This window comes from Hyaena hyaena, unplaced genomic scaffold, assembly GCF_003009895.1.
Source record: "Hyaena hyaena isolate Hyena2069 unplaced genomic scaffold, ASM300989v1 scaffold_8, whole genome shotgun sequence".
NCBI lineage: Eukaryota > Metazoa > Chordata > Mammalia > Carnivora > Hyaenidae > Hyaena > Hyaena hyaena.
In genome coordinates this window covers 213,161-238,990 of record NW_024080640.1, presented here as the reverse complement: position 1 = coordinate 238,990, position 25,830 = coordinate 213,161, and the positions used below count along the sequence as shown (strand labels likewise).

General features: G+C 36.3%; 1 long non-coding RNA gene across 2 annotated transcripts in view; it reads right to left on the bottom strand.

Moving 5' to 3' along the window:
- LOC120239320 overlaps nt 1-25,830 on the bottom strand; it is a 147,493-nt gene that overhangs the window by 17,536 nt on the left and 104,127 nt on the right. For both annotated transcript variants that reach the window (XR_005530405.1, XR_005530406.1), the window contains 2 exons: nt 3,382-3,510; nt 1,768-1,814 (listed from right to left, as the gene is read on the bottom strand). This is a non-coding gene — a long non-coding RNA (uncharacterized LOC120239320). The remainder of the gene's footprint in view (nt 1-1,767; nt 1,815-3,381; nt 3,511-25,830) is intronic.

Genomic DNA, 25,830 nt, shown 5'->3' with positions numbered 1-25,830 from the left:
CTTGGTCTCGGGACAAATCGGTATTTAGAAGTGGTCAATTACGGTCAGGCGGACACGCCACAGGACTGTGACTAGGGGGGATCCTGTGAAAACATTCCAGGACCCCATCGGTAACAGGGTTTGAGGCCCCTCAAATTGGGCACAACACACTTATTATGTACTCAGGATGCCAATTTTCAAAGGGTGACACCTCTTGCCAGTCATGCCCTGGAGAGGAAAGGAAGGTTCAACATGCCCTAGTAAATTGCTCAGTCATATGACTTGTGACGTTGCCAAGCCAATGATATTTCCAAGCCACAGCCACAGGTGACTATTCAATTTTAAATTAATTAAAAGCTCAGTTCCTCAGTTGTATCAGACACATTTCAAGTGCTCAGCAGCCACGTGTGGCCAGTGGCTACAATACCAGGCTGTATGTAGAACATTATTATGTAGCTTGAGGTTCCGGAGGGAGAGCTACAGCTGAAGTGTGGCAATAATCTAATGTTAACAAGAATAAGCCCCCTACTAGGGAAGTGATATTTCAACATACAGATGGTAGCTAGTGTTTTCAGCACAGAACAAATACTCCTGAATTAAAGGTTCACTAGAGGGAAAAAGGCATTCTGCATCCTGGGCCTAAGGTGTTTCAGGGACACGGCTTTATAACCACAGAATCCTCCGTGATGAAAAGCTTCTCTATGCTTCAGGGTTCTTCTGCCTTATCATCACCCAGCAGAGCCTCTCTTTCCCAACCAACCCTACTCCCTATGCTACTCTACATAGTTCCTTCCTTCATTTTGTAATCCAAGACCCTGCTCACAGGCAAACTCAATTAAACACACATAAGTAGGTAACAGCCTTAAATTCCTATTTACCTCCAGCTTATTGTACTCCTTATCTTGTCTCTCTCTTTTCCTGATCATTGTATGGATTCACTTTGGAGAAAGAAAGAGCCAATTATCCAATATGAATGGAAGGTCAACAGATCTTCCAAGTTTCTTCCCAGCCCTTCCCCCAGATGAGCACAGCAGTGGTAGAGTAGACTGAGTAAGGGAGTCAGTTTTATAAGTAGAATAGCAAGTGAAAATCATTTAGCAAATACTAGTAATTTTCCTGGCAGCCTTTTTATTTTTCCTTTGCTTATTTGGCTTGAAGGCCTTTATGAACTCTACCAGTCCAGTCCAATTTAAGTGATCCGCTCCTGGAATAAGATGATTGCAAAGCATTATGCCGTGCTATATTTCTGAATTTACTTATCAGCAACTCTGTTTCTGAAAAGATTGAAGGGCAGCACTCCCTGAAAATATTAACTATTTTGGGAAAAATGAATCTATAACCATATAAGGAGTGGTTATAAAATTATAAAACTGAACTCCCAAATCACACACCCAATCAATCTTATGAATTTATAGCTATATCTCATAAATACACATGTTTTATCCATGTCAGATTTACGTTCCTTGCCATTCATAGAGTACAATATAATTTAATGGAAATACGTCAGATACAAATTAGAAGGCCTTGAACATTAACAAAACAATAACTGACTACAGCTTTTAAATGTAATAAAAATAATACAATAACAACTTCTACAAGTTAAGGTCTAATTCCGTACGTAAAAACTGAGTAAAGACAGGCACAAACAGAGTAAAACTCCTCCAAATTATATTAATTGGGAGACAAGGTAATCAAGTTTGGGAGAAAATCTGAATTATACTTTAAGAATGTGGTCTTGTTACACTCAGAGAAACAGTAGTATCGATGACAATAAAATTAACTACTCACAAGAGAGCTCCAGGTACCGGCTGGCCTCTCTTCATCAGCAGATTTTACTGCAAAATGAATACAGGAGTGTTTGATTGGTTACGACCGGGGGGTTAACCCAAATGGCTGTGCAGGATCTTTCCAGATCCCAACCCATGATTCCAGGGTCTGCAAGCAGAAGTGTTTGGTCACACAAACTAATAGTGATAAAATAGTTAAATATTGTCCTTTCAACTATGTTAAACATATTTTCTACAATGTTCTTCATGTTTTGCTTTTTGAAAGGGAGTAAATACAAAGAGAAATACAGAAAGACCAGGCCAGATGATAACATTTCATATTAATGGAATCAAACTTAGTCCCATGTTTCTCTGACAAATGTGTCCAATGTACATATCTCAGGGAAAAGATGTGGTTGGGGTCTGGCTCTGTCTCAGGTGACTATTTTACAACCCCTTTGACCTCCAGTGCATGCTATCAAACCTCTCCTCTCTGAGGGTCTTCCTTCCCCAACCTCTGCTGTTATGTGCACAGTTGTAGTTTCCTCGCAATCTATGCACAACATGTGGCATTAATCCAAAGAAATTTAGGGATTAAAGTCCATTTCTTACTGAATGGAGTTATTTCTTCAAACCAAAAGCAAAGAAACATTCTTTGTTTTGCTTTCTATCACTGAAGAGATTGAAATATTTTTCTGGTCATGATTACTTGTATATCCAATCTGAAACCCTTCATATTTATACCTCAAGGAAACAACACACAAAAATTCTGTAATACTCTCAATTCCACTTGTTTTGCCATTGACACGTTGAGATACCTTGTGGCAAGAACAAGATGGGAAGCCAAAAAGACCACTCCTAAAATACATTTCCCACACAAATCTTAATGACAGGTGATCTGGTGGAACTTATCATACTTTCATAATATTGATTTCTTTCAATAATGGTGGGAGGTGGAGATCTGTTATCCAGCATGGTGGGAGTACTTATAAACAAAAGCCAGAGAGCAGAAAAGCAGTATCTTGACTAATTTCTAGATATAAAAGACTTCTCTGGAGCTTACATACCTTGTTTTTTTATTTTTCCTTTTTTTTTCTTTTGCTCCATGTAATAAAATAGGAAAGGAGCAGAAATGATACTGTAAACATTAAGATTGGAAAAGTTACATACTCAGTGGATATCTTGAAAGTCAGGTGACAGTTTTTATTTTGAGGAAGATGAAACAGTAGGTAGAGAGAATAAATTCATTGTAGATAACAATTGACAGGGTACCCACTGTCTATTAAATATTTGGCTTTCATGTGTCACTCAAGTGCCAGATTTTGGAGAAGACGATCCAATTCATAAAGGTTGTCTTCTCCCTTTCAATTGTTAGTCTGCCGATAAACTGGTCAGTCCAGTTACCAGTGAAAAATTTCAGTTAGTATCTATATTTAGATTCAGAATACAATTCTCGAAATACAGAGCAGTATTTCTAGTGATCTTATGACTTTTTATATGACATTCATTAATGCAGGACATGTCAGTGCACCTTGTTAACATGGCTGCAAAATTTTGGAACTCTGACTTAATGACAGTGTCAGCTGACCAACAATAAAACTTTTTTTAATTAGGAAGTTTTGAAAAATGTTCTGACCTCATTATGGGTGGTCTCTCCATGACATATACTCAGCAGTTTCTCTTCTCCCATGTGCTTGTCAACTTTATAGCAGCCCTCACCCACAGTTGGTCAAGGCTTGTGTTCAGCTGTGTCATTCAAGGAAGACTGAAACATGGGGAAGAAAAAAAGAATAGCAACATGACTTTGGGGATGAACTAATACCCAATTGATATTCAGCTACAGCTTCTGAAAATGCTCACAGGATGTTTGGAAATTGCATTTCTAAATGTTATGGGCTTCGGGTCTTTCAACCATGTAATGAATATATATTTTTTTCTCCATTTATTTATTATTGGTAGAAATTGAGTGATGGACTTTTCCAGTGGTGTCCCATCCATGTTTATTTTTCCATTGCCCCAGTCAGCATTGTTATCTGACAATGCAAAACAAGTTACGTTTGAGCTGATACACAGAGGCAATCCTTCTTTCAAAGAATTTTCATCTGTCACCATCATCTCCACTAAAATGCACAACAGGGAATGACAGAATGATTGGTTTTATCTACATTTTGGTATATTTTTCTTTGAATGGCAGCCCCAGAGAACACAATTTTCAAGATAAAATAACAAAACTGTGATTATTTCAAATGGTAAGGTCTAATGGAGGATTATAAATTATTGCCTAAAGTGCCAAATACTTTGGACCAGTAGCTTGAAATTGTGTTCTGGAGATTGTTTGGAATGACTGCTTCTCAGAATCTCTTCATTTAAGAAAATGAACTGTTTCTTGAAAATGGAAAACGACCAAAAAAGGAAACAAACAAACAAAAAACACTGCACAAAACAGCAAGGTCAAACTAATTTCACCTAAAATGGTCTATACATTTCTCTTTACATTAAGGCTCTTAATAGTACTTGTCAAAGGTATGTGCCTTTGTTTTCTAAAAGGAAAAAGATTTGTTAAAGCCTATTTTTGCTTTACTTTTTAAATTATAAAATTCAACACAATTGCATACATTTGATAAATTTAAAATATATTTATCATGAACTCCTAACTGAAGGCTCATTTAACATGAAGTACTTAAAAGTTCATGAAGAAGAACTATACAATAGAGGCTAACAAATTTTTGATTTAGCTACTTAATTATGATGGAATTGCTAAATAAGACACCTGTTTCTTGGGCTTGGGTTGAACTGAGTAGCAGCAATAGGAGACCAGGCCAAAGATGATCAGAATGACTCAAATATTTTGGTGAAAACTCTTTGGCTATCACTCACATCAGAACCATAACAGTATTTTCAAACCTAAAAGAGAATATTGCTATGCAAAATCATCTTAATGTTAAAATGTAGCAGTGGGTTACCTGACCATCTTTCCTTCTAAGTGGCTTTCTAAATTAAAGAAGCAGCTTAAAATGCTGAAGTCAGCTCTGTCTCCATAACCTACAAAATCTGATCTGATGTCAACCACATGTGTCAACTTATTCCCTGTTGATCTATGACAGAGGACAATATGTAGGGAGATTGGTGTGATTGTTTTAAGACTAAAGTATCTGATTTCAGTGAAAATATTTTGGCACTCTGAATGAGCAATAAATTATAGACTCCACTGATCCCCCAACTTTTCTGCCCCTTGCCAAGATAAAACATTTGGAACTCAGCGATGCCAACACTGTCAATATTGACTCTGTCAAAACAGGGCTGCCCAATTTCCTAGCCATCTCTCAGCTATGGATTCAGAGGATCTAGATGCGGCAGGCAGAAAAATTCAAGCCTTGGATTAAAAGTACCTGAATTCATGAATGGATTATTGTGAATTCAGTAAAATCTGCTTTCCTTAGCTAGCAAAAGGCAAAACATTACTTTGCTATGAGGAACAGCAATATGATTCTTCTAGCACTCCGTGGAGAAATGGCTGTGCAAATTCTGAATGAATGATTGATTGAAGGAGGTAGTTTATGTGTTGGTTAGCATATCAATAAGATCAAAAAGCTAAATAGGTAAGTATTTTACAGGACAATTTTAAAATTGATTGATGGTAACATGTATGTCTGCTTTTGGGGCCTGAGATAAAAGGAAAATGAGACTTTTTCCTGATTCTGCCTACATTAAGTGTGCCAGCTCTTCATTTCTTACTATACCTGTAGTGTAAGCAGCAAAGAGGCAAAGGAAAGAGAAAGAAGGAAAAAATGTAGTGAGAATAGATGTGGCAGGAGAACAAACAGAAGTGAAGAGCATCTTTGAATGATTTTATTTTATCTGGAGAAACTGAGACATTATAAGAAGACCTTAGAAGTAATTTCTGTATTTTTCACCCCGTTTCAAAATATGTGTGCAGTTCAAGAACAATAGAGAAGAAATTCCTGGCAATGATTTTGACCATTTCAATGGGCCATTGAAAATCTTTATGGAAAGAAACAATGATTTAAGGTGTGCTCAATCTTATAGTAATACATGAAAACTATGATGATAAAATAATTTTTTATTTTTTATACATATATAAACATACACAAATGCACTCATGCACACACATATATAAAAGGAAACTAAGCACTAAGATGGTGCTATAAAAATCAAAAATCAAAGTCCTGGGGTGCCTGGGTGGCTCAGTAGGTTAAGCATCCAATTTCGGCTCCGGTCATGATTTCACATTTTCTAAGTCTGAGTCCCGTGTTGGGCTCTGTGTTGACAGCTCAGAGCCTGAAGCCTGCTTCAGATTCTGTCTCCCTCTCTCTCTGCCCCTCCCCAGCTCCCGCTCTCTTTCTCTCTTAAAAAAATAAACATTAAAAAAATGTAAAAAAAAAAAAAAAAAAGAAATCAAAGTCCTATAGAGTGCCAAATTTTGCCAGTACAATTAAATAGCCCTAGAAAAGGCTCATTTCTACCAAAAATAAAACATGGCTTTCTTTAAAACTAGGCCTCGGAGAAAAACAGTTCTATGTAGTTAACACTGTACATTTGAGGGCTTTTCATCTTATTCTTCCTTAAGTAACTTTGGCTCTTATTTTCTTTAAGAAAAGATGCAAGTTGATTTACTCTTCTCCAGCATGAGATGTGACAGCACAGAATATGGCTAGTGACATTCTGTCTCCTTCTCTTCAAATACATGCTCAATGGAAAAAGTAGTTAACTGTAGAGCTACAGCCTATGGAATAAAAGTCAGTGTTACATCGACCAAAAACCAGCAGCCTTCCACAGGCCATCTTTTGTAAGAGGGGTGTTCTATGAAGTCAAATCAGTACTAGAACTGAGACCAACTTCTCTGGATAATCTCTGAAGAGACAGCACCATGATTAGAATTAATGATGAGGTAGAAGTTGAAGTTCACAATTTTCAGATGCAATAAAAAGCCATTTTAAAATAATCAATTAAGCAAAAGTTTGGATACTCAGTGGAACTCCACACATAAACAAAACAAACAAAATAAAAAAAAAACACAAAACTTCCCAAGGGCAAATATTTTCTTCTGTTTTATTCACTAGTAAATTCCAAACTAGAATAAGTACATGGTATTTACTTAGATAACTTTTTTGTTGAATGAGTAAATAAATGAATAATACAAAATATTGAAGTTTATGATAAAAATAAAATAATTTACAATTGGTCAAACAATTTTGACAATATGGATTGTCTCCTTTACTAGAACTACGTATTTGTTATTTAATAATATTACTCTCATTTACATGTGAAAAAACCCAATTAAGATTATGTGGTAGGATTATTATGTGGTAGGATCCCCTCCCTAAGGAAAGAAAAGAAAAAAAAAGCCTCAAGGTAACCTGGCTATATGTGTATGTGTACATGACAACATCCCTCATGACCTTGTAACATGAGACCACTTATCAGATTACATTTTTGTGTGTTGCCATATATGGGAGACAAAGAAGTAAAAAAAAAAAATATATATATATATATATATATATATAAAACTGCTCCACTTGGCGTTCAGGGCTCAGTTCTTTGGGTGTGAACCCAATTGAGCAGTGCTGGCAGGAATAAAGTTGCTTCCTAGAAAAAAAAAGTCCTCATTGTCACGACTCTCTGTGTGAGAAACTGCTACAATTAAGTAAGTCACTTAAAGTATCACCTTTTATTTTAAAAAATAATGTTTAATGTTTATTTATTTTTGAAAGATAAGACAGAGTCGAGTGGGGGAGGAGCAAAGAGCCAGAGAGACAGAAACCTGAAGCAGGCTCCAGGCTCTGAGCTGTCAGCACAGAGTCCAATGCAAGGCTTGAACTGACGAACCGTGATATCATGACCTGAGCCGAAGTCAGATGCTTAACTGACTGAGCCACCCAGGAGCCCCAAGATATCACCTTTTAAAAAATAGTACTGCTGATGGGGCACCTGGGTGGCTCAGTCGGTTAAGCGTCCGACTTTCGCTTAGGTCATGATCTCGCGGTTCGTGGGTTCGAGCCCCGCGTCGGGCTCTGCGCTGACTGCCAGCTCAGAGCCTGGAGCCTATTTCAGAGTCTGTATCTCCCTCTCTCTCTGACCCTTCCCTGCTCACACTGTCTCTCTCTCTCTCTCTCCTAGAAATAAATAAAAATATTTAAAAAAATTAGTACTGTTGAGATGTCTGACTTCAAAGCGCTCAATCTTAACCACCCACGAGCCTGGTGCTTCCCTTTACCTAATACTCATCTTTCCAGTACAGAGAAATGTAAGTCAAAGTTGACTGTTAAACACCTCTGGATATATGTCAAACTTCAATGATAAATGTGTCTAATACATCTCCCACTAATGATAAGATTTAACACCTGATGCTGGTAGTTTTGAGGATTTTTTTTTTTTGACATATTCATATAAACCAGCATTAAAGTTAATAGAGTTATTGTTGGTTGATCTAACTTCTCAGTCTTCTGCAATTTCAAAAGGATTTGGGACCATAAATATTCATATTTGCAATACTAAAAAAAAAGAGCTATAGTCATCTTTCCAGGCTACCTTTAAGAATGCTAAGTTATCAATCTACCTGTCTATCGCTCATGTGAAAGCCTAGTACACATTTACAAAATTTATCACTTTTCAAAGTGGAAAAAAAAATATAATAAAGTAACAGGATTGTCAATTTTTCACACAATGGGTCCTAGGCAATCAGGTTCATCTTTTGCCAATGTTCATTCCTTGTTCTTTCTAGTGAAGCTCCCATGCCAGCTGCACCCTGGTGCCAAATCAACTGAATGCTGGCCAGCCTAATTCTCTTGGAACCAGAAAGAACTTAGCATTTGATTAAACAAGGAAGATTTTCTAATAATGTTCATTTGTTCCTCACCCGGGTGAACAATGTCAGGGATCACTTGGGCGCCATTTGAATAGCAAGCAGTACACAAGCACTACCAGATGAGAAAGGGTATGTCCTTGCTCTCTCAGCCTTTACAGCTCGGACCTGAGGTTTCATGGTAGAAAAGTGTACTTCCCTGAGACTGAATTGAGCTTCACTCACCAACTGTGTCTCTTGTTTCTCCCTTGTAACTTTCAATGTTTGAAGACGGAAGATGTGGCTCTTCCATTTGCATAGTTTTACTATGTTTCATCTGAATCAAGAAAATCTCAAGATCTGAAAATACTGAACTTTGGGGACAAGTTATTAGCTGTCTAAACTTGACCAGAATTGAGTCAGAAGTAGAAAGATCATGAACCACAAATAAAACAATCATCTAAAAGAAATCAAGAGTGGAATGTGGCATTCCACATATAATTAAGAAGAGAGGAAGGCAAAGGATTGTATTAAATTCCAAAGCTTTCTTAGTGAGGCACAGCAGAAAGTGCTTGGGGATCTTCAGGCCCAAAGATGTCAACCATGTCACTTCTCTGCCAGATTCTGATGGGAGGGAAAATCTGACCAACTGCTGATGCACGTTTTGCTTTTGTTTTCAAACGACAACTGCTCTGGTAGACTTCTAAATGTCCCTGTATATTCATATCCTCCTCTTATATAGTAATAGATACCCCAGTTTTCAGCTGGACACATGTCCACCTGAAAGAAAGACCATGCTTCCTATCTCCTTGTAGCTGGTATGAGCATGAACCTTCTCTTTTCTTTTTTACTTTTCCTCTAGTTAAAAAACAGATATGAAAATAAATGTGCCCAGCTGATTTCTGATGAAGGAGAAAAACCAACTGGATGAGGGGTGCCTGGGTGGCTCAGTCAGTTGGGGGGCCAACTTCGGCTCAGGTCATGATCTCATGGTTCATGGGTTGGAGCTCCGTGTCGGGCTCTGTGCTGACAGCTCAGAGCCTGGAGCCTGCCTTCAGATTCTGTGTCTCCCTCTCTCTCTGACCCTCCCCTTCTCACACTGTCTCTCTCTCTCTGTCTCTCAAAAATAAATAAAGCGTTAAAAATTTAAAAAAAAAACCAACTGGATGAAAGAAAGGAGTCTTCTTAACAATTGGCATCAATTTTAAAAAGATATGAACATTGACCTAAAGCCCACACTTTACACAAAAATTTCACTCAAAATGGATCATACATATAAATGTAAAATATTAAAACTATAAATTTATAATAAAAGAAAATCTTCATGACCTAAGGTTAAGCAACACACTTTTTTTTTTTTAATTTTTTTTTTTATTTATTTCTAGGAGAGAGAGAGAAAGAGACAGCGTGAGCAGGGGAGGGTCAGAGAGAGAGGGAGATACAGACTCTGAAACAGGCTCCAGGCTCTGAGCTGGCAGTCAGCACAGATCCCGACGCGGGGCTCGAACCCACGAACCGAGAGATCATGACCTAAGCGAAAGTCGGACGCTTAACCGACTAAGCCACCCAGGCGCCCCAAGCAACACACTTTTATACATGACATCAAAGGCATGATCCATAAAAGAAAAACTCAATTATTGGACTCCATACAAATTAAATAGTTTTGCTTTGTGGAAAATCATGTTAAGAAAATGAAAAGACAATCCCTGATTTAGAGAAAACATTTGCAAATCAAATATCAGACATAAGACTCATATACAGAATATATAAAGGTTCTCTAAACTCAACAGTAATAAACCAAACAACCCATTTAGAAAAGAAGCAAAAGATTTCAACATACATATCATCAAAGAATGTATACAGATGGGAAATAAACATAAAAGAAGATGTTCAACAATATCAGTCATTAGGAAATGCAAAATAAAACCATCATGAAACAGCACTACATATTTACTAAAATGGCTAAAATTTTTAAAAAAGCATATTGATAATATCAAATGCTGGTGAGTTTGTGAAAAAAAAAAAACAAAAAACTAGACCTCTCCTACATTGCTGGTGGAAATGTAAATAATACAGCCATTCAGAAAATTTGTCTGGCAATTTCTTCAAAGCTAAACATATACTTACCATATAACCCAGCACTTGCACTTCTGGGCATTTATCTTAGAAAAGGAAAACTTCTGTTTATACAAAAATCTGTACATGAATATTCATAACAGCTTTATTTAAAATAGCCTAAAACTGGAAATGACCCAAATGTCCTTCACTGTCAATGATTAAACAAATTGTGTACATCCATTTAATGGCATAATACTATTTGGAAATAAAAAGAAATGAACTATTGATGCATAAGACAAATTGGTTCAATCTTAAGGGCATTATGCTGCCAGAAAAAACAAAAAAAAGCTTCAAAAGTAAACATACTGTATGATTCCATTTATATAGCACTCTTGAAATGGCAAATTAAAGAGATGGAAAACAGATTAGTGCTGCCAGGGGTTAGGAAAGAGGCGGTGGGGACAGCACACAAGCAGTCTCTAGTGCTGGAACAGTTCTATATCTTCATTATAGTAATAATGGTTATATAAATCTATACATGTGATAAATTGTCATAGAATGAATTACAAAGACATACAAAAAATGAGTACAAAATGGTGATACCTGAGTAAGGTCTGTAGTTTAGTTAAGTTTATACTGTTCTACTTAATTTCCTGGAGTTGATGATGTTCTATAGCTACGTAAGATGTCACGGAACTGGGTGCTGGGTACATAAGACCTCTCTGCACTATTTTTGCATCTTCTTATGTGTCTCAGTCTATAATTATTTCAACATTTTAAAGTTTAAATAAAACATCCCCGGTTATAGAGTTACTAAAAAAAATTATAAAAAATTTAAATACACGATTAAATTCCATGATCACACAAATCTTTGTACTACTAATACATGCGCTATGATTCTTCCTCTCCTCTAACATGAGTGTAATGTGGGATGAGAAGATTCGATTTCAAGAGCTCATGGATTCTTAGCCACGCCACAGAAACCTAACTCTCCCTGAGGCTATGCAACTAGCTGGCTCTGGGCTATCACAGGGTTCTTGATAGGGAAGTGACTTATATACACTATTCCATCCAGATCTCAGAGAAGCCTTTTTCATAAATTTACTCTACACATTAAATATTTTATCATTTTATAATTAGTACCCCATTCCCTTTTTCTTTACTACTGTGCAATTTAGAAAACTGAACTCATTCAAAAGACTATTCTATCAAAATGGTGCTATTTAGGGTTGAATCTTGGTGTCTTCCTTTCAACACAAAGTGGCTGATCTCAGTGGGTCATGCTGGTTTGTGGTTCTGAACATTTTGTACTAAGTAGATTTCATCCTTTGAACTATTTTACATTTCATCCTTCTGACTGGAATTAGATATGACTCTCAAATTAAGGTTTTACATTATTATCTTAAATAGCTTTTAGGTATATGCCATATAGTCCAGATTACAGGGTATAATACTTCATCCCTATATCCAGCTGAATTCTGGATGTATTTTTGACCCAATAGAGAAATTTCATTAGAAAACTTAAAGATCACAGAAGATATAAATCTTCCAATTAATACGTTAATGCAGTGTTTTCACAGTTTGATTATCCTACCTAAGTACTGAGTTTTTCATCTGCCTTAACCAAATACAGATACCTAGTAGTCATGTCTGTCCACCTATTTGTTTTAATCTATTTTAGTTATGATAAAATACCATAAAATTATAATAGTTTCTAGAAACAAAGAGAAATGCTTTAATGTGGTCCATTAACTATCTATATTATTAGCATCTTTAATAACAGAATGTTAATATTTTCAGTATAATTAACACATAAAAATTTCAATATTTAGATCCGTAAGAAGCCCTTGACAAATGATACCTCTTATCAAGCAGATATGGTCCTCTTCTTCTCATGTTTAATTTCTGAGTGCAGAAAATAAATCCAAAAGTATTATCATTCTCATTCATTAAACTTAAGTGGATAAATAAATGTATGTATGAACAAAATAAATGGTGGTGGCAGAAGCTTGCCCCCTGTCATCATGCTATAGCTATAACCGCAGCATGTCTTATATAGGATAATAAACTATTAAAGATGTATGAGGTTTGGACAAGGTTGGATAATTATTTTCCAGGGAAATTTGGGTATGAGTTGATGAAAGGACTAGCCATGGAGAGAAAAATTATAAATGCATCATAAAGCTACAACAGATTGCTGGAGAAGAAAAGCTTAAACCAGGTTCTGTACAGACATAAACTAGTTTGAGGAAATTGGTTAAAACAAGTAAGTGGATCTTTTGAGAGGTTTATATGACTATTTAGAAAGTAAGCATTTTTATTTTTTTAATGTCTTATTTATTTCAGAGAGAGAGAGAGAGAGAAAGAAAGGGAGAGAGAGAGAGAGAATGAGCAGGGGAGGGTCAGAGAGAGAGGAAGACACAGAATCTGAAACAGGCTCCAGGCTCTGAGCTGTCAGCACAGCCCAACGCGGGGCTCGAACCCACGAACCATGAGATCATGACCTGAGCTGAAGTCGGAAGCTTAACCAACTGAGCCACCCAGGTGCCACAAAAATAAGCATTTTTAACTCTTCATCATTAAAATAAGTTGTTTTTTGTACGATTTTCCTTTTTGTTATTAATATCTTTAGTCTCTTTGTTTTCCCAATTTGTTTTTTTTTTTTAATGTTTATTTATTTTTGAGAGCGAGAGTGCAAGTGGGGAAGGGGCAGAGAGAGGGGGACAGAGGTCCCAAAGAAGGCTCTGCACTGACAGCAGTGAACCTGATGTGGGGTTTGAACTCATCTACTGTGAAATCAGGACCTGAGCCAAAGTTGGGCACTCAACTGATTAAGCTACCCAGGAACCTCCCAATCTTCTTAATAAATTTCTAACAGTGATGTTACAGAAAGCAAGTGTTCAGTAAATACTGTTCTATAGCTTTTTTACTTGATCTATTCAGGGCTTTCATGAATCATGGATATTTTGTTCAGTTTTGATGGCTTGGCCATCATATTCTATGCTAATTGTAGAATTTCAAACCAAAAATGATTTCCAAAGTTTGGATTAGAACACAATTAGATTCTGCCTTTTTCCCACTGAATAATCCATACTTCATTTACAAGTGAGTTAGAAAATGTAATATTATGTGGGATGGGTGCTATTTCTAGAAAACGTGGCAAAATATTTGGCTTTTTTCTAAAAGTGTCTAAGGGTTTTAAAGAATTCTCTGTCCTACATGGGAAGTTGTGAATGATTTCTTTTTCTCTTTTAGAGGAAAGGAGATTAAATGAACAATCCAATGTTTTAAGTGTTTAGAGGTTTTTTCCCTATTCTTTAAGATAATTAAGGGCTCTGAACAATTCCTACATGGTTCTTTAAAGGTGAAATTCAGTTAGATCATAAGTGAGCTGACTAATAGCTCCATACCAGCCATATTCAATTGAAGTCGGTTTACGTATCCTGTGTTTTCTGCTTCTAACATATGGGGTGAAGACAGGACACTGTCAACTCAGCCATAACTCAGACATATTACTAAACTCCATATGCAAATTGTTTTAGATATTCCCTACTGATTTCCTTCACACAACTATTAATTTTAGAAATAACTGGATACTAACTAGCTAGTAAATAATTTCTAATGTAGTAACAGTACTCTAGCTGGGATGAGATCCAAGTATTTATTGAAGCCTAAATGATTAGTTGTAGAGGAAAAACAGCAGCTTCAAAGCTGTCAGTTTTTTCCCCATATTCTCTAGACTATCACATTTTGGACTCAATTTTGAAAGCAGATTGCACTTTAACTTTGGGAGAGAAAGGAACAGCCTTTGTAGGTTTTTTCCCCCTAAACCGAAGTCAATATTTCAGTCTGTAAGGGAATATTTAGAGGTAAGCAAAAGCCAAATATTAATGAAAACATGCATAATAATGAAAAGCTTGTTCTTTTAGATTAAGTTGCAGCTTTGCAATGGTTTACATTCAGGGAAATAAAAACAATAAAACAACATAAAACAATGGAAAATAGCTCTTGTTTCCTCACCAAGAACTTCAGAAAGGGTGAGAGGCTAGACTTCACGCAGGGTAGCCAGAGAGAGGGGTTCACTCCTCTGTGGCTGTGAACTGGCATCTTGAAATTACAGTAGGCTTGGGGTTGAGAACCACAGCCATTGAGTATGAGAACCTGCAGTGGTACATGCCTAAAAATATCCTTTTCTTAATCTACTTTTGTATTTCTTTAAAAAAAATTTTTTTTAATGTTTATTTATTATTGAGACAGAAACAGAGCATGAGTGGGGGAGGGTCAGAGAGTGAAGGAGACACAGAATCTGAAGGAGGCTCTAGGCTCTGAGCCCCCCGATGCGGGGCTTGAACCCACAAACCATGAGATCATGACCTGAGCCGAAGCCGGACGTTCAACCAACTGAGCCACCCAGGCACCCCAATCTACTTTTGTATTTCTTTATCTTTCCATTACCTCCAAGATTTTGGTGAGTTTTTGCTAAAAGTGATAGTGTCTAACGTCTTTAGAAAAGTAAGAGAAGCTTTTATGTTGTCCTTTAGGACAACATAGTCTGGGAGACAGGCAGTATCTGAAGCTGGCTTGACAGCAGAGTAGAGGACTATGAAGACAGAGGAGGAATAAGTGACCATCAAGCTGCATAAAACACAAATGCAGTTATTGGGATTTCTCAAAAACAGGAAGAGGCAAAGACCTGGCTTCCTCTGACCAAAACAGAGGCAATGTGGGTATCAAAGAAGGATGATCTATAAATGCTGGAGAACTCGAAGGTGGATTATGTAGGCATATCTGGTTAAAAAGGTGATTACTTAAGTGAATAAAGAGCTAGTGTATAATTAGTTGACATTTAATAGACATTGTTTATTGAGCTAAACTTTTTTGAAAAATAAATAATCTTGTTGAGCTTTGGTATAGAGCTTTATGTGAAAAATACATTTTAATTAGTAATGACATTCTTTTTGAGACACATTTACATGAAGCACAATAAGCAAACATTCTGTGATTAATTGATTCAGCAATTCAGTTTGAAGAGAATGAGACTAACTATATACCCCATGCGCTTAAGGCTTTAGTACACCAAGTCTGTGCTGATAAGAACAAAGCTAAGTGATTAATCAATCCAATGAATTAGATTAATGCAATCAGTCAACCTGGATAATACAGAGAAAATCTTTTTTTTTTCTCAACAGCAAGTATTTTTTTGTCTATAATTGTTCTTAATCATTCAAATAATTGAATTAGCTATTTTACTCTGCTTGTATGAATGACTTTTCTTATTTAATTTTTTTCTCTTTAAGTTTCTAATTTCTGAAGGTTTTCTACCATACATCCTGCCTTTGTTGGTGGTCATCCAAAAATTGTTCTTGTGATGTGATTTTCCCTATAAAATCTGTATCATTTCAATTACCTGATGTTTTTCCCCTTTCTTCATCATACTGGTATAAATAAGTTCAGTGATAACCAAACATAGATAGTGACCTTGATTTTCCTTTCTCAAATCTCACTTTATCTTCTCCATAAAATTTTCATTTACTTTGTCTATACATTTATCTTAATTACCTTTCAATCCTTCCATTAAGTATATCTCTATCAATGTTTGCTGTGACCAGGACAAGTGGTGGATAACAGTGCTATTTTAAGTAAGTATGAGTCAGATAACTGTAGCCCCAGGAATGTCATATCTTTTTTTTCCTTCCTTGACAGTCCAAGGACCAAGAGAAGGACAAATGAAGTAATTAGAATGAGAGTTATTCTTTCATAGTAGAGGCAAGGTCAAAGTTGTTCTTCAAATTCATTTGAGTGGCCATCGGGAAAGGCATTTGGGGCTGTGATGATAATAAGTCAATTGTTTAAATAACATTAAATGAAAATGAGATATTTACATAGAAACCTTTAGATTTTGGTGAAATATATCATTTACTTTGAGTAGATTATGAGGTAGACTCATGACAATCCAATCATGCAGAAATTTAAGAAAAAAGACAATTGACTCTTTAGCTAAGGCATTGTATTAGACTGGGGAGAAGTAACCCAATGTCTTATAGCATTTTATTTTCCTATTTCCCTTGTTTGCATGAAGATGTAGACAGTAGTATTAAGAAAAGGTAGGAACACAACATTTCCCTCCCATGGTCATAAAGCTCCTGTAAGAGAAATTACCCCCCAAATGGATAGATTATGTGTTTAATAGAGGACAACCATTTCTGACAGTAATTCATGGATATGTTTAGACATTTGCATTTATAACTTTGTTACTCTAGATATTTTTTTTTGCTCAGATCTTACTTTATTTTCCCTGCAATCTGTGTGATTTGTTGATTCATCTCTACTTTTGTACTGTATAAGATTCTTAAAGAAATGTTGTTTGCTTTATTACTGTAAATTGTGATTCTATAACTTTCATAAATCCTTTTTGTTACAAAGTGAAACTATAGTTCAATATATCCAGCTAACTCCCACTGTTTGTTAAAAGATTAAGAACAAGTAATAGGGGGATACAAGGAGAAAGAAATATATAGGCTAAGCAGAAACATCTTTTTGAATAGAAAACTGTGGCCACAATTTTTTTTAAAGTAAATCTATCATAAGATTTTAAATCTGCAGGAGATATTAGAAAGGATTTTTCACCAATCTAGGGGCTGAAACAAAGAGATCTTATAATGCTTGCCTCGAGCTATTAGATCAGAGTACAGTCAGTTGTTAGGGTATGTACCTGACCTGAGGCTTAGCCGGTAAATGGGTGGAAAAGACAGAGATAGAATTTACTCTACGTTAAACTTCAACCTGAACCTCTGGTTGATGAGGACAGCCTCCTATCAAGGTTCCAAAAGGGGAGTAGAGTCAAAACTCCTCCTTTCCCCATTTTTTGGTTACTTCTCCCTGTCTAAGCCAAAGCCAGGTGTGTGAGGTAAGCCCGTATCTCACACCTGCCTCTTTAACCTCTCACTATACCGTGCCTTAGGATCAGGGATAAATAGTATGTTTTATCTTTTTTCTTTACTTGCCTTTCACCTATGCCTTAGCCTCCTCTTCCCTTTGATCAGCAGGCCTGGCAACCTCATACTCCCAACCCACCACTTCATTACTGGGCGACTCTGGGAACTGAGTCCTCCAGATTTAACCTTTAATGTATTGAATATAATAGAAGAGACTGGAAACTCTTCTCTCAAGAAAATGTCTTTTTTTGCAGGGCCATTGTCTCACTAGAAAATCCTATTTTGAATGCCAAAAGTGAAATATTATTTCATTTCTTACTCTAGGTATTCCTAGAAAAACCTAATGAAGCTCCAGAAAGATAGATGCTTAGGTGAGGCTCAAAGAGAAATGCAGTAAAGGAAGTACATTAATGATTTTCAAAATAGAATTCTGATAATATTTAGTCTGCAAATAAATACATAATCCAGGAAGAAATCATTAGATAAGAGTGATACCTAATGCAATATTGCTAGTAGTTACTAAACTAGCATCTCTAAACGCCTTTAATCAGAAGTTACAGTATATTCAGGGAGGACATTTTTGAACATGGATTATATTGCTACTGGAATTATGCCTAAAAGACATCAGAAAAATTGGGACTCTAATAGATTTGGAACACTTGGGGTATCTGGGGGGACTGAGAGGTCTTTCTACCTCAGAAGTTGCATAACCTTGCACAAAGAGCTGAAATCTACTAACTGGATCCATCTATGAGGTACTTCAATGGTTCTTTCTAGTTCTGTCATTTTGGGGGCCTCTCATTTTTATGACACTTCCAGGGGAGATGAATTGCAAGAGAAAGTTCTCTTAGAATGAAAAATCAAAGGCTACCAACTACTCAAAGAAGTCATAGTCTTAGTCTCACCTCTTGCTACCCTTATAGCATCTATAAGTAATCAAAGCCATTTTAAGGCTTTTATGTAAGCTTTAATTATTTTCCTTTGCTGTGTACTTTTCACTGGAGAAAGCAAAATTTATTTCCCTGATCAGTGGACTGACACATAGTAACCTATATCTAAATACAAATGAACCTTTGGGAGAAAAAGGAAAGGCTTAATATGTGAGGATCAGCAACCCCCCCCCCCCAATATGGGCTTATTTTTTAGTGTTTAATTCCCCCAAACCCCTCCAGATGGCATCTAGTATAACTGTGTTTTCAACAGCTCTTGTGATTTTAACAAGCTTGCTTGTACAGTTTTTTTTTCTTTCTTGGCCTTTTTTTTTTTTAATGGGATCTTTTATGGAAAGATGTTTCTGACATTTGCTTTGATTTTTTTTTTCATTTACTTTCCATTTTTGCTCTTGTTCTATTATTTCTAGGAGGTGGGGAATCCAAAATTGAATATGATCAAGGCTATTAAAAGTGTATGTACTTCCACTGAAAATTCTTTACCATTTTGTTCTCAGTGTAGGCTTCAATGTGGAAATATAAAGGAAAAAAGTTAATGTTTACCAGGGTGTATTGCCCTTCATTTTTATTTACTTTTAATAGCCTGGGAATTATGGCTATAATCCTAATGCCACTTAAATAAGGAAGCTCATATCTATGTATAAGTTTTATATATGAAACGATATTGGAAATTGGTAATAAAAAATAATGATTTGACAGTGAATTTTCTCAACCTAAAACTGGAAATAAATAAGGCATTTATAATTTTTTAATTAGGTAAGTGTACACCATAGATCATGGCCTTAATGTTGTTTTCTGACCCTATCATTTGCCAGGACTTCAACTGTAACTTGTTTAGCTTTGAATCAACGACATCTTGTACCATGATTCCTTTGGTACACCTAAGTCTTACAAAAGTGATGATTTAGCCTTTTTCACTTGTACATTCATGAAAACATCTTAAAGGCTATCTTATTATGATAAAGAGTTCAGATTACAAAGCCAGCTTCTCTTAAATCTTGCAAAGAACAGTTTTTCTTCAGCTAGTATTAAAAGAGCATTCTTTTTTAGATTTAAATATTTTATGAGAGGTCAAAAGTTTTGAACCTACTTACTAATTCAATCAGTTGATATCTATTGAGCACCTACTCTGTGCTAGTCGCTGTTCTGACCTCTAGAGATACAACAGTAAAACTAAAGCAGGTCATCAATCTGGAAATGAGAGCTCGGTTCTGGGCACCTGCATGCAAAGTGACTATGTCACCTGGGTTAGAAAAGTCAAGAAAATAAAAATGACAGCTTCCTTGTTTATTTCTTGATCTGATCATAGATTTACTTTTCCAAATTTTTTCTTTTTTTTTTAAATTCTAAAGTGTAAGCACAGGTACAAAAAGATATACAAACAATCACACAGTTTAATGAGTTTAATAAGATCAACACCCTACTACCACTGCTCAAGGTGAGAAGCAGAAGTATGCCCAGATCCGCAAAGGCCCTCTATAGGCCTCATCCATCACTATCACTTCCCTCCCCACAAAAGTAGCCACTTTCTTTACTTTAAAATAATCAGATCTTTGCATTTCTTTACAGTTTTATCACCTAAATATTCAAGGGACTAGAACAAAGCCTTGAAAGTTGTATGAATTCAATAAGTTCCTGTGCAACTTAAGTCACTGATGGTACATTCTCAAGTGTGCATCCACCCTCCCCCAACTATGTATCTCATCCATTTTTAGATTTTTTTCATTTTTTTTCCTTTCTTTGGTGATTTTTGGATGTGTCTCTTATGTCACTATTACTCTACAGTTTTTCCTCCCATTCCTTATTTTCCTTACAATTTAATTTTTGAAGAAAGAGTTCCATTTGACCTATAGTACTGAATATCCCTCTGTCCTCTGTATCTCCTGCAACTTGGCAGATGATATAAAGGTCTGATTAGACTCAGGCTAAGTCCTTTTGGCAACACTACATGTTGTATTGTGTTCTTTTATTAGGAGGCATATGTAGTTTGGTTGCCCTTCTTTTTTTAATATTAGTAGCTGTGAATGCCATGACCTAGATCCATTAATTTGATGGGAGTTGTAAAATAGTAATATTCCACTGCTATCATTTATTTTTCATTTATTGACTGGAACAATTCTATACACAAGAGGCTCTCCCTCAACTATTAATTTGGAATTCAATAACATTGGCAAGGCAGGATAAATGCTTTCTTTTTTTATTTCCCATATATACTAAGAATATTGGACTTATCTATACTCCTCCTCAGTAATCGGCCTGATGTTCTTTCTAGTGCAGACATGTTGGCTATTAAGTCTCCTATTCTGAGGTCCCTCACATAACCCTGCTTCTTCCAACATGGATGCTAACACAATGCCTATTGTAAGTCTGCTGCTGCTGTTTCCCCATCCACTTATTCTTTGGAATTCATGAAGGATACTGTGTCACCTAGTTAACTGTAAGTGTGCAGTAATTTGGGGGGTCTCATGGTGATTCTGTTATTACAAAGAGTTGTAGGGAGATACATAAACTATGGGGCCTGTTCCCATGTTCCTTGCAGATTTCCTTGCCTTTTTCAGCTTTGTGTTCTCCAACTTCTGTATTTCCTCCTCTACAATAAGTCCAAAGTTATCCAAAACTGCCATTGTGCCCCTTATTAATAATTAATCCTTCAACTGAGCATCACAAACTATCCTTCTGAGGTCATAGTCTATTATCTAAAAAATAAAAAAAAAATAAAAATTTTTATTGATTAAACATTTGTATTGATTACAAATACCTTCCTAACAGATGCTTTCTTCTCACTAGCCTAAAGCACTGTCTACTAGTGCCCAATAAGGATGAGTTTGGATGATTACTGACACTGTGCAAGTCCCTTTGGCATTTGGTAGTGTTATAAAAGAGGATAAAAATGGGTCCGGATACCAGCATCTCAGGAAACTGCTGATACTAGATTTCCCAAATGGACAAGATGGGAACTGGGGCATGACTTTCTCTAACCTAGCTCCAAAGTATTTGTTCTGATTAAAGTACACATAAGGAAGAAAAAAAAAAAAATGTTGCTTTCCCAGAGCAACATTTCAAAGTGTCCTCTTGGTTAAATTCCCATTCCAAAATAGCATGAAAATCAAACATGAAAACATGACAGGGCAAGAGGAGAATTTTATCTGGGTTAAGGACATAGATTGGTTTTCCATAGTAAACTTGGCTTTCTCTTCTTTCTCAAATAGTTGATTTGCCTGAAAGGATATAAAGTTTTAGCCTGTTCCTCCTTGGGATTAGTCATAATTATTTGCAATAACAAGCCAAGCTTAGGCATAGTGTCTGAAACTATGGAACAAAGGGAAACTAACTGGATGCCTGGCCCTCATGAACACCATGATCTTGCCAAGCAAACTCACTGAAATAGAAGTAATTTTTAAAGAATTATCAGCATGTTATCTTTAATGCAAGAACTAAGTTGCTAAAGTCATGTTTATTCATTTAAAAGTAAATGACACGTTTCTATGTGCACCAGGAAAAAGTGGCCCATGCTGAATTCAAATTAAGTATTGCAAGCCTCATGTTTATAGATATTTTCTTAATTACGAAAATTGCCAGGAACCACTCTTTGATCTAAAACCTGTCAGCCTTCATTGAATTACAATGCAATTTGCTTCCTCCATCCCAAAATGACCAGTTTGTGTTGTAATATGATCTTCTAATGTGGTCTGTAGTAACTGATCTAACAAAATTTGACTTTTATGATGAGCAGATACAAAAATAGTAGAGTAATATTTTTGTGTTGAAAACGACTTAAAATGCCTTTTAGCTAATGAACTTGCTTTAGGTATACCTACATTTCCAGTGTCTCTGAATCCAAGCAGCTGATGGTAGTGAGAATCAAAGTCCCAAACAAGTACTTACTCACAATGATTTCATTATAAGGATCAAAACCATGGCAAAGTCTATAATATCATGTGGTTTTGGACTTCACCTGAAACATGCATTTGATAAAACTGTTTTAAAAGTCAGAGAACCCAGAGTCGGCTAGGTGGCACCGTTGGTTAAGTATTCTGACTGCTGATACTGGCTCAGATCATGATCTCACAATCTTGAGTTCAAGCCCTATATTGGGCTCTTCACTGGCAGGCAAGAGTCTACTTGAGATTCTCTCTCTGTCCCTCTCTCTCTGCCCCCCCCCCCCGCACTCTTTCTTTCTCAAAATTAAAAAAATTAACATTAAAAAAATTTTTAAGTCAATATATCCAGGGGCGCCTGGATGGCTCAGTCAGTTAAGCATCCAACTTCAGCTCAGGTCATTATCTCACAGTTTGTGGGATTTCAGCCCTGCATGGTGCTCTGTGCTGACAGCTCAGAGCCTGGAGCCTGCTTTGGATTCTGTGTCTCCCCTTCTCTCTGCCCCTCCCCTGTTCATGCTCTGTCTCTCTGTTTCTCAATAATAAATAAATGTTAAAAAGTGTTAAAAATATGGGGCACCTGGGTGGCTTAGTCAGTTAAGCGTCTGACTTTCGCTTAGGTCATGATCTCGCGGTTCGTGGGTTGAGGCCCCGCGTCGGGCTCTGTGCTGACTGCCAGCTCAGAGCCTGGAGCCTGTTTCAGTCTGTCACTCCCTCTCTCTCTGACCCTCCCTTGCTCACGCTGTCTCTCTCTCTCCTAGAAATAAATAAAAAACATTTAAAAAATTTAAAAAAGTGTTAAAAATAAAAAAAAAGAAAAGTCAATATATCCAGATCCACATGTAAAATCATATCACTCCCTTCCTCTTTAACCTTCTTGAATATCGTTATGTAAGAAATTTAACTTCTTAGGGTAACTTTCAAGGTATTCAGTTATTTGGCTTCATCCTGATTTTGAAGGTAAATAATTTTCTGGAAGGTTGGACAGCTGGAGAGTGGAGAAAGGAAACAAAGGACGCCAGGCATTGAAATTGCTTTTTCCCTAAAATAGAATATGATCTTGTCAATGTTAAGTAGAGCATAGGGTAAGAAAGCCCAGCTGTCTGTAATTTTTTCTATTGAAAGCATAAAATGATTGAATACATTTTTCCTGAAAACTGATGAGAATCCAAATTATAAATGTACTGGGATACAGCAAAAATTTAAGATTTTCAGATCTAAAAAATTCCGACTTTTCTTGTACAGAGTCATTGGCGGCTGATTGCCATCCCCACCGCACCTCAGGGACAAGGATGGCATTCTACAAGGGAAATGAAGCCACTGTAAAAGTATTTTGAATTCTTTGCCTAAAATAACAACAACAATAGTCATAAGGAACTTGATCTAAATTTATGGGTTGAGTTTTTTTGTTCCTATAAATTCCTAGTCCCTTCTTAGAAGCTGCACCTACCCTGCTTCATCTCAATATATGGCATATTCTTTGTATTCTATCCTTAGTCACACCATTTCCTTCTTCTGTGTTGGTTCATGCTGTTGCCTTCTCTTTTAATGTCCTTCTTTCCTTCCTTCATAATTACATTTCACTTAAGTTTCAAAGTTCCCTTAAAATGCTGGTTCTATGAAAAAACCTTCTTGAGGTGGCATTTTGATTTTGCCTCTGTTCTTGCATTTACGTGATGTTTTCTGTGTACAGAGGTTAACTGATTATGTGTCTGGGAGCTGACCGTGCTGTCATTTCTCTATCCTCACAGCTGCTATCATATCGGTGCCTTTCTCTGGGCAGTTGATTAATTATATTTGCAGTGCTGGGACTTAATGCGCCAGCATACACGGAGGCAACTTTCATTGCAACGGGATCCTTCCGGACAGGGATCTCTCCCAACAATAAGACTGTGAAAATGCATTTCAGCGGATGCAGGTGGTAATAATGAGACGAGGTTGTCTGTCTGTTTGTTTATCACCTTAGAGTATTCAATTCAGTGATTTCTAGTATGTTCAAAATGTTGTGAAACCACCTCTGCCTCTCCCCAACTCATACTCTGTCTTTCTCTCTCTCTCAAAAATAAATAAACATTTAATAAATGCATATTCTTGTGGATTTGGTATCATATTTAAGAAACCAGTACCTAATCCAAAGTCCCAAAAATTTATGTGTATGTTTCCTCCTACAAGTTTTATAGATTTAGCTCTTATATTTAGCCTTGAATCATTTTGAGTTCACTCTTGCATATGATGTGAGGTAAGGGTACAAACTCATTATTCTGAGTGTGGATATCTAAATTGTCCTAGTGCCATGTGTTATAAAACCTCTTTCCCCATTAAATGGGGAAAATTTGTGTAAATATTCTAATATCTAAAATTGTCTGAAATCAATTAGGCCATGAAGGTAAAGCTCTCCTGAATTCAGTTAGTGCCCTTACAAACAAGACCTAAGAGAGCTCTCTCCCTCTTTCTACCGTATGAGGACATAGTGAGAAGATGGCTATCTATGAACCAGGAAGCAGGCTCTCTCCAGACACCAAATCTGTCATCACCTTGATCTTGGACTTTCCAGCCTTCAAAACTGTGAGAAAGACACTTCTGTTGTTTGTAAGCCATCCAGGCTACGGTATTCTGTTAGCACAGCCTGAACTGACTAAGACAACTACCTTCAAGCTACTATGGTTTTAATCAGAAACCAGCTGTTACTTTTATTGGGGATCCCTGTATATGATGAGTTCCTTCTCTCTTGATACTTTCAAGACTTTCTTCTTTGTCACTGGTTTGTAGCAATTGGTTATGATGCATGTTGATCTCTTTGAGTTTATTTTACTTGAAATTTGCTGAGCTTCTTAGATGTGTACATTACTGTTTTTCATTAATTTGGGGAAGGTTTTGACAATAATTTCTTCAAGTATCTCTAGCCTTTCTCTTTATTAATATTTTATATGGATTACCCCTACTCTCTATTCTTGACAATGATTGTAATTGGATAAAACCAAACATACATACTCCAATCACAGAGAGTGGTTGTATATAAACAACCTAGTCTGGTAAAATGGACTAAAGATGTTTTCTGGATATTTGGTTTATGTGAGCTTCATACCTTTCTGTAGGATCTATTGGAAGAGATGTTTCTCTTCTGGATAGTATGCCTCCATGGTGCAATGCTACCATGAGTAGCTTGATTAGAGTGCCCGGGATTGCTAAAAGGAAGATAGAGAAATGCAGTTGAAGCCCTGAACCTATTTGTTTTTTAAGCCTAGTTAAATTGAAATTCAGAAGGTTTGTATGTGGATATGTGTCTGGAAGAAAACAGGCTAAAAAGTAAGATTTTAGCTACAAAAAGATGAATACTTGTGAAAATTTACTAATAGTTTGCTTCTAAGCATTATGGAGACATCTATGACTTTTTGTGTGAGGGACAAAAATTTTTTTTGTGACAAATGTCAAATTATATACTTCTGCAGTTAAAGATAAAGG